The following is a 19450-nucleotide window of genomic DNA, read 5'->3' as shown; positions in this document are numbered from 1 at the left end:
TGGAGGAAAGGGCTCAAGTCAGGCTTCCATTGACCAGATCCAGGTCTGTCTGGTTATAAAAGCCACATGTCCTTGGAGGTCGCTGATCCATTCTTGCCCTGGGGACCTCGTGATCCATTAGCCCCCTGAGTCCCCAGTGGTCAGACCATCGGGATGGCTGCTTGGTCCTGCTACTATTAGAGTGACAAGCCCACCCTGCCCCTGGCAGTCATTGCTGCCACGGAGCCTGTGCCTCCCAGGGTCTTGGTTTCCACCCTAGAAATCAGGAGTCGGGACACTGAGGCCTTCTAAAAGCTGTTGGGCTGCCTCCACAAGGCGGTTCGCGCCGTCTTGGTGAAGGGGCTGTGGCTAGGTGCCTTGGGTCACCCATGGTTAATTCACAACTCTGTCTCTCCATTATACCTGGGCATTTCTGTCCCCTCCATCTCAGCGAGCACGGGCCCCCGCTGAGTCAGGCTTCAGCAGCGTACCTGCCAACCCCAAACCAGCCCTGGAAACAATTAGAGCCACTCCCAGCTGAGACGACACCCTGAATCCAGAATGGCCCGTGGGTATAAATTCAGCTCAGTGGATCCATTCACACACTGTCCCCAGATTTTTAATCCTATGAAACAGCAAAGTTTTGCCCAGATTTTGGTTTGGGGTTGATATTCAGTCCTGCCCAGTCTGGGGACCCGACTGTGGTCTGAAAACATGGGGGGGGGGATGGGGGTCGTGGAGGAGGGTCATTAAAGGGGCCCCGTTAAGGCAGGATCAGCATTATCAGACAGTGAGGACAGGCTGCTTCAGCCTGCAAGGGGGCTCGGCGGGAATCAGGGGTTCCAGGGGTTCATCACTCCAAACCCTCCCACACGGCTCCATGCAAGCACCAAGTTCACGCTTTCCCAGTCAAGGGTCTGACTTCCACGGAGCAGAACTGGTGAGGCTGTGGCCGTAGCCCCTGAGGTAGCTCACCGTTCTGCAGGCTCAAACATTAGGTTTCGTTTTTTGTTATCTCAGCCTGATGGCTGCAAGAATTCAGGGGTACTCTTAGCACGGAAGTCCTCAGTTTATGATCCGGGTCTTGAGCCAAGAGTCTAGGATTTGGGAGCTTGTCTTCCGTTTCTTCAACAGTCCAGCCCCGTGAGAACCAGCAGCCTCTACCCCCAGTCTCACCCTCACCTCTTCCAAGGTGATGGAGCCTCAGTCTGAGTCTTGCTTTTGGCAGGCTCTTCATTCCAGGTGATTCTTGGTGGTGACTCTGAATTCCTGCTTTCCCTATGCATGCCGGAGGATTCTAGAGCTGATCCCTTCTTCTGTGCTGAATTTTTAGTGTCTTCAGTCCCAAGCAGTCCAGATACCCAATGCCAACTTCTCTGAATTTCCTTCAACATCCATCGCCTGCAACCACTCTGGGCACCAATTTCTATATAAGGTACCATTCTTTGTTGTGGGCAACAGAAACCAACTCTGGTTAACTTAAGCAGAAAAGGATGTTCAAAGAACAGATATTCAAAAAGATATTCAAAGCATGTTGGGTGACTCATAAATCATAAGTGAGCTGAAGACCTGGGCTTGTGGTCTGCAAACAGGACCAATCCTCTCAGCCCGTGAGGTCAACACTCTGAACAGCCCCCTTGTGAGCAGCACAGCCCACACCCAACGCCCAGCACTGGGCACCGCTGTCCTAGGTGCTCAGCGGAGAGGTGCTCTGCTTCCTCCCAGCATGAGTTTTGTTTTCAGTTCTTGGGTTGGTGAGCTCTGAAGGCCCCATCTGCAATGGAGTCGGAGAACACGGGTGGCTGATACTTCTAGTTTCTAGACAGGAGGGTGATCCATGGGTCCAAGACTGGGGTTCAGAGAGTGGGCGGGCAAAACGATGAACCAAAACAAAAGCCAAATGCCTGTCTCGTTCTGTAGCACGCTTCTTGCATCTCTTCTAGGCTAGCACGGGGTGTGTCGACCTGCCCAAGTCTCTGCCCCTCTTAAAAAGTCAGCAGCTCCTCAGAAAATTAAGCAGTGTTACCATATGACCCAGCCCTTCCACTTCTGGGCATATACACAAAATAACTGAAATCATCGTCTCCAAGATTTATTGGTACACCCATGTTCGCAGCAGCATTATTCACAGTAGCTGAAAGGTGGAAGCAATCCAAGGGCCCATTGATAGATGAATGAATAAGCGAAATGTAGTATATTCTTACAAGGGACTATTATTCAGCCTTAAAAAGGAAGGCAACTCGACACCGGCTCCAACATGGCTGAACCTTGGGAATACGATGCTCAGTGAAATAAGCCAGACACAAAACGACACATACCGTCTGATGCCATTTACATGAGGTCCCTGGAACAGTCACATTCATAGAGACAGAGAGCAGAATGGGGGTCCCCGGGAGGCGGGGGGGGGGGGAAAATGGGGAGTTTGTGTTTAATGGGCAGAGTTTCAGTTTCGCAAGATTTCCATCTGCGCTTGGAGCTCCCCTGGCCAGAAATGAGCTCTCTCTCCACTGAACCCCTTCAAACATTCCACCCCAGATTTCCCTGAATTAAGAGACACCGGGTGGCAAGATCTGTCTTTGAGGGCAGGATCTGTGCCTGAGCCACCAATCTGTACCCCACATCCCCCCCACTGAGGCCTGACTGGGTGCCTGGCACTGGCAGACATTGGATGGATGAAGGAAAAAGAAGTAGGGGCACAGCCCTCACCTACGGCGGCACTGAGCACCGTGGGAGCACATGCCCGCTCTCCCAGACAGTGACGCAGTCGGCTGTCTGGACGTGCGCACTCAGGCACCCCGACCCTGCACACTCATAGCCAGGGGAGAGCAGGTGCGTGGTGAGGTGGGTGGTGAGCGGGGCCTGACAGGGTCCCTTTGGACAATTTCCTGCTTTCGGGGGTCTGAGTCCTTCATGACCCGGCAGTCTGGTAGAATGGTTAAGAACACAGACCAGCTCTGCACTCACTAGCTTTTTCTCTTCATTTGCAAAATTGGCATAAAGCAGTCCTAGTTTTGTAAGGTTGCATGAGGCCCAAGTGAGATGATGTATATAAACAGCTTAGCATGGTATCAGCAGGAGCACACCTTGCCTATTGCCTCACCTGACCGGTGCCCATCCTCCCTTTTCCTGATAAACAGAACCCTGATCTGCTTATGGGGCCAGCAGAAATGCTGTGATCTCAGCATCAGAGGATGGACTGTGGGTGGCCTAACCCATTCATGAACATCGGAGTCCCTTGGACCCGTGGTTGGGCTAAGTGTGGCCATGTGACCCTACTCTGACTAATGGGGTGCAAGAGGAGATCTGTCAGGTATGGAAGGAGGGTGACAGTGAGGCGCCTCCTCAGTAAAAAGATAGATACTTACGGGGACACAGCCCCTTCCCTATTCTCCCTTCTTCTTGCTTTGAATGCAGACACGATGTTTGGAGGATCAGCTGCCATTTTGCAGTAATGAGGTGATAAGGATGCTAAAGAAACCCCAGCACTGACATTGTCAAGCCCCCCTGACAATGCCAGGGTTACCATCCTAATTTCTTGGGATGGAAGAAAACAAAACCCCTATCTTTCTTCCCTCAACCAACTATCAGTTGGAGTTTTGTTTCTTGTTCTTGCAACTGAATGCATTCCTATAGAATACACTGTCTCATAGCCCAATAAATATTCACTTTTATCTGACCTCATATTCTTTTCCACCCACGGGCAAGACGTGCGACTCTCTGAATGTCCCTTCATGTATAAGATGGAGGGAGAGACAGCTGTCTCCCCAGGCTCTTGGGAGGATTAAATGAGACGCAGCCTGTGAAATTGCTCTGTGGACCATGAGGGCTTTGGCTGGGAAGGAGGGTTGTTGTGGGCCTCTCTCCTGGAGACCAGGGCTCCCCGGGTGAGGAACGAGTTAACTGCGGCCAGGGAGAAGAAAGCAAGAAGACATACCTGGGAGCAGAACCCCAGCCTCAGCCCCTGATTCTGGGGAAGGAGGTGTGGTTACTGAGGAGCAGCACGACGTTCAAGTGCTCAAGCTCTGGAATCCAGCTGCCTCTGCCCCTCCCTCAGGCATGTGGTAGCCTCTCTGTGCCTCAGTTTCCTCTTTTGAAAAAGGGAGGTAATGATAATAGGGTATCAAATAAACAAGTGCACATACAAGCTTAGCAAACGGTAGGGCTGTTCAGTCCGCGATGGCCACCCTAACCCTATGGTGCTAACTCCAAACTCAGCGGCACAGACCAAGGAGCGCGTATTTCTCCCTTGTGGGTCTGAGCGTGGACTGGAGGAGGGCGTGCTCAGGAGCTCGGGGAACAGGAGTTCTGCATGGCTGGAGGAGAAGAGGTGGGATGCGTGGTGGTGCCCACTGACAGGCACGCCAGGGCCTCCGTCCACAGGAAGAGCCAAAGGTAACTGAAGGGAGCTGTCTCTGCTGGGCATCACCTCCTCGGATCCCCCCCAGCCGCCTGCATGCCCCCCATCACGGTACTCATCTGCCCCCTGTGTTGTCATTGCCCATTTACCCTGGGCCCCTGAGACACGGACTGAGGGTGTCCTGTTCCCTGCACAGGTCGGGAGAGACTGGCGTGGCCCAGGATGATTCTGGAGGACACCTTGAAGGGAGGGAGGAGTGAACCTGACCTTGAGGGAGGCTAGCCTGTGGCAGGTGGATCGGCCAGGGGCCAGAGGTGGGGTGGGCAGGATCATGTCCTAGGACAGGGGTCAGGAGCTGGCAGGAGAGATGAGGCTAGAGGGTCATAGGGTCTGAGCCAGGGGAGGAAGTAGGGCCTGGGGTGCCCTGGGTCCCAGGAAGGTAGTGAGGTCACAGCTGTTCTCTTGGGAAGCAGGCAGCTCCTGGGGAGCCTGGCTCTGGGGATGGGGTGGTGACTGCAGGTCAGTGGGTGGCGCTGTGTCCGGGTGGGGCTGCCCAGTCATTCACAAATGTTCACCGAGTACCTACTAAATGCCAAGCCCCGTGCTGGGTACTGGGGTGCATCTGTGAACGGGAGAAAGATCTGTCCATGCAGAGCTCATATCATAGGAGGCAGAGAGGACAATGGAAAAAAATAGGTATGACCCAGGGAGGGTCCAAAGGTGATCAGTACCATGTGCCAGTCACTGCAGACCTACTATGTGCCAGATACGGGAGAGCTGGGATCTCCGCCTTCTAGCCGCTCAGCCCAGGAGGGGCCAAAGCTGTGTGTGCATCTGCCCGCTTCTCTGTGGTTCATGCTCAGTGGTCTGTGTGTGCACAGCTGTCTGTGGGCGTGGCTGAGTGGATCCGTGTTTTGCTGGCAGCTCTGTGTTTTCCTGAGCGTGTGTGTGTGTGTGTGTGTGTGTGTGTGGTGTGTAAGGAGGGAGGCTAGGTAGTGAAGGCTGTGATTCAGACCTTCCTCTGCTGTGGCAGAAGCTGAGGTCTGGTGGGGCGGGAGTTGGCGGCGGGGGGGGAGCTTCTCCCTCACACCTGTCCCCTTGGCTCTGGGGTGGGGGTGGAGAGCCCTGAGGGTGCCCATGACTTTGTGGGAAGAAGGTCAGGGTGCAGCCGGAATGTGTTTGCGTTTCCTGGGTGATTGACGATGGGAGCAGGCTGTCTTCCCGAGACAGATGTAGGAATGTTTCTGCTAATCAAAGCGGAAAGCAGGGGCGTGGGGGCCGCCTGAGGCCTCCCCCAGCCCTGCTCCGCGGCCACCTGTCGGGGGCCTGGGAAGCCGTTGGGCAATGCTAGGGAGAAGCTCCCAGACCCAGGCGACCCCACTGCCCACCTCTGCCTCCCCGGCAGTCTCCGGTCAGGCACGGCTCACCTGCTCCCCAAACATGCCCGGCTAGGTGGGAGAACGGGGTCCAGGGTTCAGCCCAGAGTATGACCCTGGGTGTGGAGGGGGTTTTGAGTGCGGGGAGTGGGACTTCGGGCCTCTCTCCCAGCAGCTGGGGTCAGGAAGAAGAAGTGTCCAGTTTTCCAAGGTTCCTCCTCCTGATCCCTGTTTCCCACCAGCCCTGCCAAGGGCAGTCCCAGGACACCCCCCTTTTTCTTTCCTGGGCCACTAGAAGAGTCAGGGATGGCAGGAAATTACCCAAATAGGAAAACTGAGGTGGGCCCCAGGTCTCAAGGGGGTGGGTGGTGTGGCCGTCCCAACACCAGGGGGTCCCACCCCCAGGCCGCACATTCCCCCAGCCCACCCCTCATCTGCTCTTGTCCCATAGGAAGCCCATGTCCTGGGACGGGTGGGGATGGGAGGAGCGGCAGATAACAGGACACCCAAACCGGTGTGGTCGGGCCCCTGCCAGGCCTAGGCTGCATCTGCTCATCTTAGGAGATCCAGTGACTCCTGGCCCTGTCTACAAACAGCCCCCTGGGTGGATATAGGCCCTTCTGTGAGAATGCTGTCGCTGAGGTCAGGGCTGGGGTGGGGGTGTCCGTGGGTTTATTGGAGGTGGTTGGTTGCCGGTCAGAATGGCTCCCACCCCAAGAACTCCCTGCGAAGCTGGGGCTGGTGCCTGTCCCGATGTCATCCCCCCTCCACCCAACCTCCCCCCACCGCCTTGCACTGTAGTGACTTCCCCAACACTGTCCTGTGGGGCTCGTGAGCCAGGAAGGACTTGCTGACTCGGTGACTTGCTTGTTTCCCAGGCTAGCACAGGCAGGAGGCCCAGACCCCCAACCCTGGTCCGGGGAGTTCCTCAGCCCAGCTGGGTCCAAAGTTGCTTTTCTCAGGTTTAGCTCTGACACACCTCTTTTCCCCTCCCACTTTCCCAGTCTCCCCCTTGAAGAGCGGGGTGGGGGGTGTGTGTGTGCCTGTGAGTCACCCTATGACTCACAGGAGGTTTAACCAGGGCCTGGTGTGTGAGTGTGTGTGTTCCTGTGTTAGGGGGAGGAGGCTGAGCTGAGGTGGGCAGACATGCCTTGGCTTTCTGGCCTTTAGAAGTTTCTGGCCTTTAAAAGAGCTTGGGGCACCCGGGTGGCTTAGTCGGTTAAGTGTCTGCCTTCTGCTCAGGTCGTGATCCCAGGGTCCTGGGATCGAGCCCGGCATCGGGCTCCCTGCTCAGCGGGAAGCCTGCTTCTCCCTCTCCCTCTGCCTCTATGCTCTCGTTCTCTTTCTCTCAAGTAAATAAATAAATCTTAAAAAAATAAAATAAAATGAGGACAATGCTCGGGACACCTGAGTGGCTCAGTCGGTTGAGCATCTGCCTTCTGCTCAGGTCATAATCTCAGGGTCCTGGGATTGAGCCCCTCATCCAACTCCCTGCTCAGCGGGGTGCCTGCTTCTCCCTCTCCCTCTGCCCCTGCTCATGCTCTCTCTCTCAAATAAATAAATAAAATCTTTAAAAATAAAATAAAATAAAAGTTTGAGCTCATTGCAGCAGGACCCCAACTGATGGGACCACCTAGTCGCAGCCGGGTTGGGTCAGTCCCCTGGAGCAGATGGGTAGGGCCTGGGTTCTGGGTCTGTGCTGACCCCTTGGGGGCTGATGCTGCAGAACATGGGAGCCCAGTGGGTCCTTGGATGCTCACCTGGGAAGTACTAGATTCCTCCCCAACAGGAGACCCTCACAGTGAAAGGTGCTGGAATTCACTTAGCAAACATATCACTGATGGATTAAGTGACCAAACAAGCATGTTGGGCTGGGTAGGGGGATTTGGGCTTCTTGGCTAAGAGACGACCCTTCTCGAACCTTGATGTGCAAAAGAATCCCCTAGGGATCTTGTCAGAACACAGATTCTGACTCGGCCAGGGCATCGGAACCACGGCCATCCCCTCCGAGGAAACTGCAGTCAGAGGCTAACGGCAGGCAAATGTTTCACATGTTGACAAGAAGGGAAATGTGGATCCTAGAAAATATAAACTGTGGGGCGCCTGGGTGGCTCAGTTGTTAAGCGTCTGCCTTCGGCTCAGGTCATGGTCCCAGGGTCCTGGGATCGAGCCCCATGTCGGGCTCCCTGCTCGGCGGGAAGCCTGCTTCTCCCTCTTCCACTCCCCCTGCTCGTGTTCCCTCTCTCTGTCAAATAAATAAATAAAATATTAAAAAAAAAAGAAAGAAAATATAAACTGGACAGCTGGACAGAATCCCTGGCAGACCTCCAGGGTGGACAAGGAAGCAGACGGCTTGTGAGGATTGAGGAGGAATACCTAACTTGTAGGAGCCAACACGGGTTCTCGGTGTTCTAACAAGCCCCAGGCGAGGTCAGCTCTGCGGGTCCAGGAGCCACACTTTGAGAGGAAGAGCGTGTGGAAGGGAAAGCTCGGGGTCAGCTCAGTAAAGTTCCTGGCCCTGAGCCGGTTGTGAATCTTCTGAGCAGGCCCTGGACCAGAGCGGTGTGATGGGGTCACCCAGCTCATGCCTGTGGGTCAGGAGTCCTGGCCCAGGAACCATGAAGGTGGCCAGAGGCACCAGGAAACTGCGTCCTGCACCTGTTTCCTGAAGACCTACTGTGTGCACATGAGGACCATGAATTGGGGAGAGACACGGACGTTGGGGAGCTCAAGTACAGTCAGGGAGATCATACAGTTGGTGTTGAAAGGGACCCTGAAGGTCATCACCCTGTTCCCATTTCACAGATGGGGCAACTGAAGCCACAAAGGAAGAGGGAACTGACTCAAAGTCTTACAAGTAACTGGTGGGGTCAGGACTCAAACCGTAGCCCTCTTGCTCTCCTCCGGGCAGGATTCTTTTCTTCCCCATTCCAGAAAGGAGAACACAGGAGGGACAGGGGTCTATGGCAGGGGAAGCTGTGGGACCGATCAGGAGGGGGCTGGTGTCCCTGAACCTCATGCAGGTCCAGAGAGGCCTGGAAACTTTTATTTTGTTGAGGCTTTTGGTTATATTGAAAGCATGAAGAAATATCTAACTGGGGTTAGCAAATTTGTGCTATTTTAAATACCTTACATCGATCAAATTAACATAACACAACATACCATTCAGTGACTGCATGTAGATTTATTTGGAAATAACCTCAAAAGCCAGTGTAGGTGTTACACGAATAGGAGGTCCAAGCCCACAGGCCCACAGGTGACAGTGCCCCCTGTGTGTCTCCAGGAGTCTCAGATGGCCTCGGATGGAGGGTGGAGGATGGGTGGTGGGACCAGAGGCGCAGGTGTGAATGTGAGCCCCAGGGGGCAAGGACGTCCGTGTCTGTTCTGGTCATTGCCGCCTTCTCAGAGTCTGCGGCTGTGTCTGGCAGACCGCGGGCTCTCGCCGTGCACTGCTGGCTGAACGTGACTGAGCCATGGCATGGCTGAGGGGACAGAGAGCGGTGCTGGGGCAGGGGACTCTGGCCATCATTTCTCTAGGTGCAGTGGGGGCTTTCCTTTTTCCCAACCCTGACCAAGTGAAGCCGGGCAGAGAGCTGGATGCCTGAGTTCTGATCCTGGCCTCCTGCGTGATAGGGCGAGCGGGTCCCATCTCTAAGGGACAGCACCCTGGACTGTAGAACAGGGGTATGCCATCTCACTTTCGGGGTCTCAAGGCAGCACCAGACAATCCTTTGAGGTCCTTCCTAGCTCTAGGAAAGGTTTGGGAAAGGAGAATTCTGGAAGTAGTTGGGAGCGGGGGGCAGTGGGCAGGCAGGGGCACAGAGACAGAAGGGACAGAGACAGACTGCTAAAAAAACAAAAACAAAGCATCTTGTAGACCCAGGCATTTTCCAGCGATCATCAATAACAGAAGCATGCGTGTGGTCCCGTGTGGACCGGCACCCGCTGCTCATCGCTACCGTCTACAAACCCGCTCGCTTACTCCACCAGGGGCCACACGCCCAGCCCGGCCCCACTTCTCTGTCTTAGCGCGAGGATGTCTGAGAGGGGCACTCACTGTGTGCTCTTTGCACATGTAGGGTCCCTGGCTTTTCCTCGGAGTCCCCAGCCAGCTGGCCTGTACAAACCCAAACATTTGGCCAGCCACCACGACTCTTCCTCCGAGAACCCGCGCTGGTTCCTGTGATTTAGGTATCCCTCCTTTGTCCTCGCACACCATCTCCGTCCTAGTCCACCCTGGAGGTCTGCCAGGGTTTATGTCTAGCGGAGCAGTTTATATTTTCTGGTATCCACATTTCCCGTTGCCTGCTTGTGAGCATCTGGCTCCGGTTCCCCTCTCTAGGTTCCCTCGGAGGTGACGGCTGTGGTGCTGGGGTCCTGGGCCCCCAGTCACAGCTGCACTTGGATGGCAGCTCGGTCCCCGGAAACTGGGCATCAGCCACAAGCTCTCAGGCAGTGGGGGCTCGGGGAGGGGAAGAGGGAGGTGATGCTGGCTAATAATGTCTTTTTTTTTTTTAAGATTTTATTTATTTATTTGACAGAAAGAGACACAGCGAGAGAGGGAACCCAAGCAGGGGGAGCGGGAGAGGGAGAGGCAGGCTTCCCACTGAGCAGGGAGCCCGATGCGGGGCTCGATCCCAGGACCCGGGGATCATGACCAGAGCCGAAGGCAGACGCTTAACCCACTGAGCCACCGAGGCGCCCCTGAAAATTTAACTTTTTTATTTTGAGATAACTGTAGATTTCACATGCAACTTAAAGAAATAATGCAGAGAGTTCCCTCGTACCCTTTACCTGTTTTCCCCCCATGGGAACATCTTGCAAGACCATATAGTACAATATCACAACCAGGATGTTCACACTGACGCAGCCAAGGTACCAAATGCTTCCACAGCCACAAGGATCCTCCTGTGGCCCTTTTAATGGCCACGCCCACTTCCCTTCAACCCCGCCCCCCAAGCCCTGAGCCAGCACTAATCCGTTTCCCATTTTTGCAATTTTGTCATTTCAAGAATGTTATATAAATGGAATCACACAGTATGTAACCTTTTGGGATTGACTCCGCATAACCTCTGGAGAGCCATCCAGGTTGTTGTGTGGATCACTGGTTCATTCCTTTTTGTTACTGAGTCATTTCTCATGATATGGATATACGAAGTTTGTTTAGCCATTCATTTGTCGAAGGACATCTGGGTTGTTTCCAGATTTTGGCTATTATGAATAAAGTTGCTATAAGCATCCCTGTACGGGTTTTGGTGTGAACATAAGTCCTCATTTCTCTGGGACAAATGCCCAGGAGTGCAATTGCTGGGTTGAATAGCAGTTGCATATTTAATTTTTTTTAAAGATTTTATTTATTTATTTGACAGATAGAGACACAGCGAGAGAGGGAGGGGGAGTGGGAGAGGGAGAAGCAGGCTTCCCGTGGAGCAGGGAGCCCGATGCGGGGCTCGATCCCAGGACCCTGGGATCATGACCCGAGCTGAAGGCAGATGCTTAACGACTGAGCCACCCAGGCACCCCTGCATATTTAATTTTTAAAGAAACTGCCAAACGTTTTCCAGAGTGGCTGTACCTTTTCATGTTCCCACCAGCAGTGTGTGAGTGACCCAGTTTCTCTGCATCCTCACCAACATTTGGTCTTGTTACCATTTTTTAATTTTAGCCATTCTGATCAGTGTACAGTGATAGCTCATTGGGGTTTAATTTGCATTTCACTCCTGGTTAATGATGTTGAACATATTTGCATGCGCTTATCTGCCATCTGCATATCCTCTTTGGTGAAATGTCTCTTCATGTGTTTTGCCCAATTTCCAACTGGATTTTTTCTTTTTTCTTTTTTTTTCCTTTTTGCCGTTGAATTTTGAGCGTTCTTCACAGGTTCTAGACACTGGTCCTTGGTCAGAGAAGTGGTTTGCAAATATTTCCTCCCAGTCTGTAGTTTCTCTTCAGCTTTTTTTTTTTTAATTAATTTATTTATTTGAGAGGGAGATAGTGTGAGCAAGCGCAGGGGGAGGGGCAGAGGAACAGAATCCCAAGCAGACTGCCCTCTGAGTGCGGGCCATCACAGGACTCAATCTCACAACCCCGAGATCACGACCCAACCCAAAATCAAGAGCTTTCTGCTCTTCAGCTTTTTAAGAGACTCTTCCATGGGAGCTCCTGGGTAGCTCAGGGGGTTAAGCATCCCACTCTTGATTTCGACTCCAGATTATGCTCTCAGAGCTGTGAGATTGAACCCAGGATTGGGCTCTGCGCTCGGGGGGGGGGGTCCGCTTGAGATTCTCTCTCCCTCTCCCTCTGCCCCACCCCATTAAATAAATAAATCTTTTTTAAAAAAGAGACTCTTTCACGAAGGAAGGGTTTTACATTTTGATGAAGTCCAATTCATCAATCTTTCCTTTTATAGCTCATGCTTTTGGTGCTCAGTATGAGCCTTGGTTGCTTAGCCCTAGATCCCCAAGTTTGTCTCCTGCGTTTTTTTCTAAAAGTTTTCTAGTCTTACAGTTCACATTTAAGCCTCTGGTCCATTTTGAATTAATTTTTGTGTAAGGTGTGACTTAGGTCGAGGTGTCTTTGTTTCTGTTTTTTTTGTTTTTTTTTTTTAACCTCTGGATGTTTAATTGCTCCCACACGTTTGCTTAAAAGTCTGTTTTGTAATGCAAATATTGGTGTGGTCTGTTTCCGGGTGCTCTAATTCGTTCCATTGATCTCTGTGTCACTTGCTTTGCCAATATTACACAGTCTTGCTTACTGTAGGTATGTAAGAAGTCTTACCTGCTTTATATATCAGGAAATGTGGACTGGTTCCTCTTGTTCTTTTTCAAAACTGTTTCAGTGATTCTGGTTCCTTTGCTTTTCCATATCAGTTTTATTTTATTTTACTTTATTTTATTTTATTTTTTATACCAAACATACTTTATTAGCACAAAAAAGCAGCCATGACAAGACACAGCAAGCAGAAATGTACATTAGCAGTCAAAGGGTTAATGTTGCATACAAATATAGCTTTTCTTTTTTGTAACCTTGGCAGTAGCCATCACGATGTAAAAGAACTTTCTGTAGCAGCAGGTAAGGAAACCAAGGAGTACTCACCAGCGGTCCAGAGCACATTAACAAAAAAGCACAAGAATGGATTCGGCGAGTGCAAAATGTCTGGGACAGAACTGTAAATTCAGTTCAATACTCAGAAGCAAACACTAGAACTTGGCATTACTTCCAAAATAGATCACTCAAGTAGTATTGCATACTATTCTAAGTGACCAAAAGGTGCTAAGTAAAGTTATTTATAAACACAATTGTTGTACAGTATCTTTTAAGTCTGCAATTAGGGTTTCAGATTTTCCATTAGAAATTAACTGCACTGAAATTCTAGAAACTGTACTTAAGCAATTCAGTTATGAGAGTTTACAGCAAAGAGCTAAATACTGCCATCCAAACTGTTCATTGCAGTTTAACAATAATCTCAACATTGGCAACCACTGCTGTTATCATCTGACTTGTTTGGGCATCTTCTAGTCTCACTTTCTTCATGGTTCACAAATGCATCCTGGGCACAGGAAAAGATCCAAATTTAATCAACGAGTAGACTGCACATACTAACTTAAAAAAATCACACACACACACACACACACACACAGACTACATTGCAGCTTTTCCCAATGTGTTTTAAGTTAAAGCACTCATTCAAAAAAAAAAAAAAAAATTAATACCTAAGGCCTTGGAATAAAATTCTGCTACCAACTTTATAAGCCTGAAGTTTTAAGAGCAACTATTCAGAAAACCTGGTTTACTTAACAGTACCTTTTGCAGAAGAGACAGGAGACTGACTCTAAACTCTATCACCACTTCAGTGAACTGCACTATGCCCTTGTGGCCAGGAAATTGCATTTTTCTTTTTTTATCAAAGGAAAGCAGTCTTTATCTTTTGGACTTCCAAAGCTTGATCTATAGTAACTACAAACAACGCACTTTTGGAAGGTTATAAAAAATTCTTTGAAAAAATAACAATTTCAAACATTAAACACGCTGTTAAAATACTCATCCAATATTAATAATTTGTTCTTTAGTAAGAAGTAGAATTCTTTGGGGTCACCTGGGTGGCTCAGTCAGTTAAGCGTCTGCCTTCAGCTCAGGTCATGATCCCAGGGTCCTAGGATCAAGTCCCACATCAGACTCCCTCCTCAGCGGGGAGTCTGCTTCTCCCTTTCCCTCTGCCCCTCCCCCCAGCTTATGCTCTCTCTTAAATAAATAAATAAAATCTTTAAAAAAGAGAAAGAAATAGAATTCTTCATAGCAAATGCCCCAGAGTTGTTTCACTCAATCACAACAGTCATTAAAAACTGAACAGTTCGCTCAATTGACAAATTGTTTTTGTAGCCTTCTTGAACATCTGTAGGTCTGTCTTCTGTTGTCTCAATAGGCACCACATTTATCTGAGTAAGTAACAGCAGATCGCATCTGACAGATACTAACACTAAGCCTATACACTGTGCTGAAAAAAACCTAACACTGATATGTGTGCTTACTATCTGGGTGTACCATCTGATGCACATAAAAGCCTATCTAGTTAAAGCCCTTTGGGGACAGGAGAGTTTCCTTTGCCTTGACTGGTTCTCGTTCTAACCAGCGAACTCTAGCTTTTTGCGTATAATGACACTCTTTCAAAAAATCCTGCAACATTGATGGTAAAGGGAGCCCATCAATTCCATCACAGGTAGTCATCTACAGATGCTGAAAGGGAAAGTCCTGTTGAGTGATCTAGTAAGCAGTGGTTCAAAAAACATGCAAGAACTAGGATCTTTATAATGTTCTAAAAGTCCTGTTACAGTGGAGGAGTGAAATACACACGGGTCATGGGCGTCAAAACTAAACTTGTGATTCCACTGTTCAGTTCGGGCATGCAGGGATCTGTGCTGCCACGGAAGTTCACCGAGAAGAGGTTGTCCTTTTGCGCAGAGTCCCTGAGCAGGAATGAGCCTTTCGGTTTCCCTTCGAGGAGGGCTTCTGCTTTGTAACGGTCCCTCTCTCCCTAGTAGCAGGGATTCCCTGTGATCTGAAGCAAGTCGGCACGCGGCAGTGCATGTAATCAATTTGCATGGGGACTTTCCAAGCTCCCTGTCTGCGAATGTGGACATGGCTGTCTCCAGACACCTGACATCCCTTCTGCCTACGTGACTACAGACACAGGGTGGTTGTCCTCTTCTGAGTCACAATTAGCTTGTGGAATTGCAGGATTGTTCCCACTTACTTCAGTCATTCCAGGAGCTGACTTTGGTCCCAATTTACATAATGGATTAACCTGTGAGGTGGCCTCAAATGTGTATATTCGTGCATCGGGAGGAGGGTCAACCCCCTCTTTTTTTTTTCTTTAATATTTTATTTATTTATTTGACAGAGAGAGACACAGAGAGAGAGGGAACACAAGCAGGGGGAGTGGGAGAGGGAGAAGCAGGCTTCCTGCTGAGCAGGGAGCCCGATGCGGGGCTCGATCCCAGGACCCTAGGACCTTGACCTTCAACCCCCTCTTCAATACTAAGCCACCTTCTCTCTCAAAGCCTATCTTCTTCATCTTCTGTGGAAACCAACAGTGGATCAAATGTATCAAAAAAAGTTTGAGTGTGGGCTCACAAGGGGCTGTATGTTGTTTAATCAAATGCCATTTTGGGGCTAAATCTCAGCCCCAAAGGAAATGGGCATTTCTCAAGCCTTAATTCAGAAAGGTGTATTTTTCTTTTATTAGAAAAGAGGGGTTTTGACTGCTTGCTGTAAGCCCTCATGGGAAAACACAAGCCCACAGTGTCCGGCAACCTCTGTCTCAGAGGGCGGCTTCCTACAGTTCTGCGGACACCAGTCCATATCGAGGACGGAGCTTACGCCACACCCTCTCTCTCCTTTGAAGTTCTACCAAACTTTTTATCAGTATCCAATGCACTCTGTGTCTTTGTAGAACAGGAATGTTTTTTCTTCCCACCCCACGGAGCATGCCCAGAGTAGGACTCTCTTCTTGCAAATCTCACTCCTAAGGTGACACAAGAATCATTATCCTTGTCACTGCTTATTTCAACAACCAGAGGATTTTTAGTGGCACAGTTTTGGTTTCTCCTAGAAGAATTCTTGGAAGGGCTTATTCTCAGTTGCAAGGCAATGTTTTCTCTTAAGGGACTGCTTTGTCGCTGAGGAGCTGAGTCTCCTATACTGATGTTTCTCTCTTTCACAAACATCTGTTGGAGTTCATGTCCACATCTTCACTACGGCTCCCTCCCTCATGAACGAAGAGATTCTGACACCTGTATTTGAAGTGATCCCACATCTTCCCCACTTTATCCATTGATTATAAGGTTGGTTTGGGCGCGTGGAGCGGCCTCATCCGGGGGCACCTGCGGTCAGGCAGATGGTCCCGTCTGTCCCTGCCGACTGCCCTGTTGAGGGCAGTCTCGCTTCCTCTGGACTGAGCTCAGGGCCCGGGGACCCCAACTCTGCCAGATGCCTCCCCACCCCCTTCCCCAGCCACCTTCCCCCCTTCCTCCCTTCCCTCCCCCAACCCCCACTGGAATGGAAAGTACCTCTCTTCCATATCAGTTTTAGAATAATGTTGTCTATCTATATCCACAAAACATTTTGCTGGAGTTTTTCACAGGAATTGTATTAAGTCCATATGCCAATTTGGGGAGAATTGACATCTTCACCATTTTGAGTCATCTTCACGAACATAGTATGTCTTTCCATTTCTTTGTCTTTGTTGATTTCTTTCATCAGTTTTCCGTGAGTTTTCAGCACGCAAGTCCTGTGTACGTGTTTTGTTAGATTTACACCTAAGCATTTTATTTTATTTTTTTTGAGCAATTATAAATGGTATTTTATTTTATTTATTTATTTTTTAAGATTTTATTTATTTGACAGAGAGAGACACAGCGAGAGAGGGAACACAAGCAGGGGGAGTGGGAGAGGGAGAAGCAGGCTTCCCGCCAAGCAAGGAGCCCGATGCGGGGCTCGATCCCAGGATCCTGGGATCATGACCTGAGCTGAAAGCAGACGCTTAACGACTGAGCCACCCAGGCGCCCTATAAATGTTTTTTTTTTTTTTTTAAGATTTTATTTATTTATTTGACAGAGAGATAGACAGAAGAGCACAAGCAGAGGGAGTGGCAGAGGGAGAGGGAGAAGCAGGCTCTGCACTGAGCAGGGAACCCGACGCGGGACTCGATCCCAGGACCCTGAGATCACGACCCGAGCCGAAGGCAGATGCCCAACCATCTGAGCCACCCAGGCGCCCTATAAATGGTATTTTAAATGTTTATATCTTTTGTTTCTTGGCTGAGACTTTTGTTTTCATCTGTTTCAGATGTGTTCGTAACACTTCTCTTATCTTGGTGTGGGCATCTTTGCTCATTGGGCTTGAGATCTTCCTGGCTTTTGGCATGATGAGTGATTTTCTAGTGAGGCCTGGATATTTTGGGCATTATGGGATGAGACTCTGTATCTTATGCAGCCTTCTGCTTTAGCTAGTCGCCTGGGATGCTTCTGAAGTGGGGAAGTGAGTGAAGTGCCTCATTACTGCCAAATCGGGTTAGAAGTCCGAATTCCCACTTGACCTCTGTTGATGCCAGAGTTGGTGAGGCTCCTTATTGCTGCGAAGGTGGAGAGGCAAGTCCCAGCCCCCTATTTGGCCTTCCCTGATAGCACCCTGGCAGGGAGATTGGAGCACCTTATACACTGCCGAAGGGGGAAGTCTAGGTTTCCCACGTGGTCTTGCTGGCACGGATGGGGCCACAGATTTTTCTGAAGGGTTTGGCTGGAGTATACCAATTATTGTCTAAAATTTTTCTGTCTTGCTAGCTGCCTCTTTTCTGGTTCTTTGGCTGATAGAGTAGGCTTTTGTTGTTTTTTTGGGGGGGGGTGATAGCCAAACTCCTTGGCATTTCCAGATTGCTGGCTTCTTCAGCTTCAAGTCTGAGATACACGAGGCAAATAAAAAAAAAAAATTCCAACAACCAAGAAACTCATTGCTGTGTTGTTTCTTGGGTCCTGCGATCCCTAGCTAATCTGCCTTCTCCCCTCCTTTCAGAGCCTCCTCGGGCTTGTTTTATATACTATGATTAAGGTTTTATTTGCGCTTAGTGGGAAGAATAATAAAAAGTACATCTACTACTTCTCAGAAGCAGTCCAATTTAAATTTAAATCTTACTTTTTATTTCAAGTGGAGATTGTTCCGTTAACTAAAATCTTTTGTTCTTCATATGCTTTCACTGTCCATGCAAGGCCCTCTCTTATTTTATATAAAGTCTGTGTGTGCATCTCCCCTCATTCCTGATCCCCTCCCTCCAAAGACTCCTCTTCGAATGTACTCACGATATGCTCTTAAATATATACCCTCAACAAGCATGCAGCTTTTGGGGAGTGTGTGTATCCCTTTTAAGTTTACACAAATGGGATCACGTCTGACATCCCATTTTATTTTCCTTTTTTTACTCAAGACCAGGTCTTTTGGTTTGACCCATGTTGTTTTACAGATGGGCTATGTCTTCTCCCTTCCACATGCATCCCTCACATTCCTTATGCATTTCCCTCGTGAGGGACGCCTGGTTGTCTCCACTTCATAGCTGCTGTTAGCAGTGTTGCCGGAAACTTCTCGGCCATGCTCCCTGGAGACCCGGGTGTAACGTGCTCCAAGGTTTACGCCGAGGCGAGGGGTGGCTGGCTCTCGGGCACCCACTGTCATAATTGCTCCAGGCCTGGCTTATTGCTCCTGCAAGAGCAATACCTGCTCATGCCCCCACCAGCGGTGTCTGGGAAATCCTGCTGGGAAGACGAAAATAGCATTGGGAATTCTCTGATAAAGCAGACAGTATTTTGGCGAAGAGAACAACCGCCCTCTAAATCATGTTCGGGCTTGCAAACAGCCAGACAGTATAACCCAGGTTTCCCTGGGATCTCCCCCGTGATCACGGGAGAGTCCTGCCTGGTCCGGTGGACGGGGACTGGGGGTAGGGGATGGGGAAACATCCAGAAGCAGGGAGAGACTTAAATGCCCAGAGATCCCGGAAGTTGAAATAGTCACTGGGAATTGGAAATGAATGAGGGACGAAGGGAAGGGCCCCTACTATGGACCTGGCACGCAGTTCATACTCAATTAATATTTACCAACTGTGAAAACGAACCAAGGAAGGAATGATTGGCCCGGGTCTCTGCACACTCGCTGCTGGAGGTGATGGGGTCTGTGCTTCCAGGATCCCCAAACCTCATTTCCAGTCAGCTGGAGGTGCACATTTGTGAAGGGGTACCCAGTGTCCTTGACGCCCCTATATCTCTGCCTCTGATCTCCCCACCTGTCTCTTTCGGCCTCTTAACGTTCGGTCAGTCACTCATTCATCCCTAAAATCTCCCACACATCTAATGGGCCCGGCCCTGTGCTTTGCTCCTGGGGATTGAGATGAAAAATCACTGATGTAGATGCGCCCCCGCCACCCCTCCCCCTCCCTGCAGTCTCCTGGCCTGGCTATTTGTTCTCTGGGTCTCTGTGCTCAGCCCCTCGTAAACCAGCCCCCCCCCCCCCCCCTCCCGCTCAGCATTATTCTTCACTGACTTCCTGGACTTCCCTTCGGGGCATTCATTGCAATTTGTCAGTGTCTATTTCTGCAATTATTTAATTTTTTTGAAGTGTAACCTATTACTTATGACTGTTTACCCACAAGTGTATGTGCCTGGCACATAACAAGTGTTCAGTAAATGCTGTGGC

General features: G+C 50.1%; 1 pseudogene; it reads right to left on the bottom strand.

The window, feature by feature from the left end:
* Positions 1-14277: 14277 nt before the first annotated feature.
* LOC116640114 lies at positions 14278-16042 on the bottom strand (annotated as a pseudogene).
* Between the last annotated feature and the right edge of the window lie 3408 nt (positions 16043-19450).

Source organism: Phoca vitulina, unplaced genomic scaffold (assembly GCF_004348235.1).
Source record: "Phoca vitulina isolate PV1807 unplaced genomic scaffold, GSC_HSeal_1.0 scaffold19, whole genome shotgun sequence".
Lineage (NCBI taxonomy): Eukaryota > Metazoa > Chordata > Mammalia > Carnivora > Phocidae > Phoca > Phoca vitulina.
The sequence above is the reverse complement of the archived record's forward strand: the minus strand, read 5'-3'. Positions and strand labels throughout refer to the sequence as shown.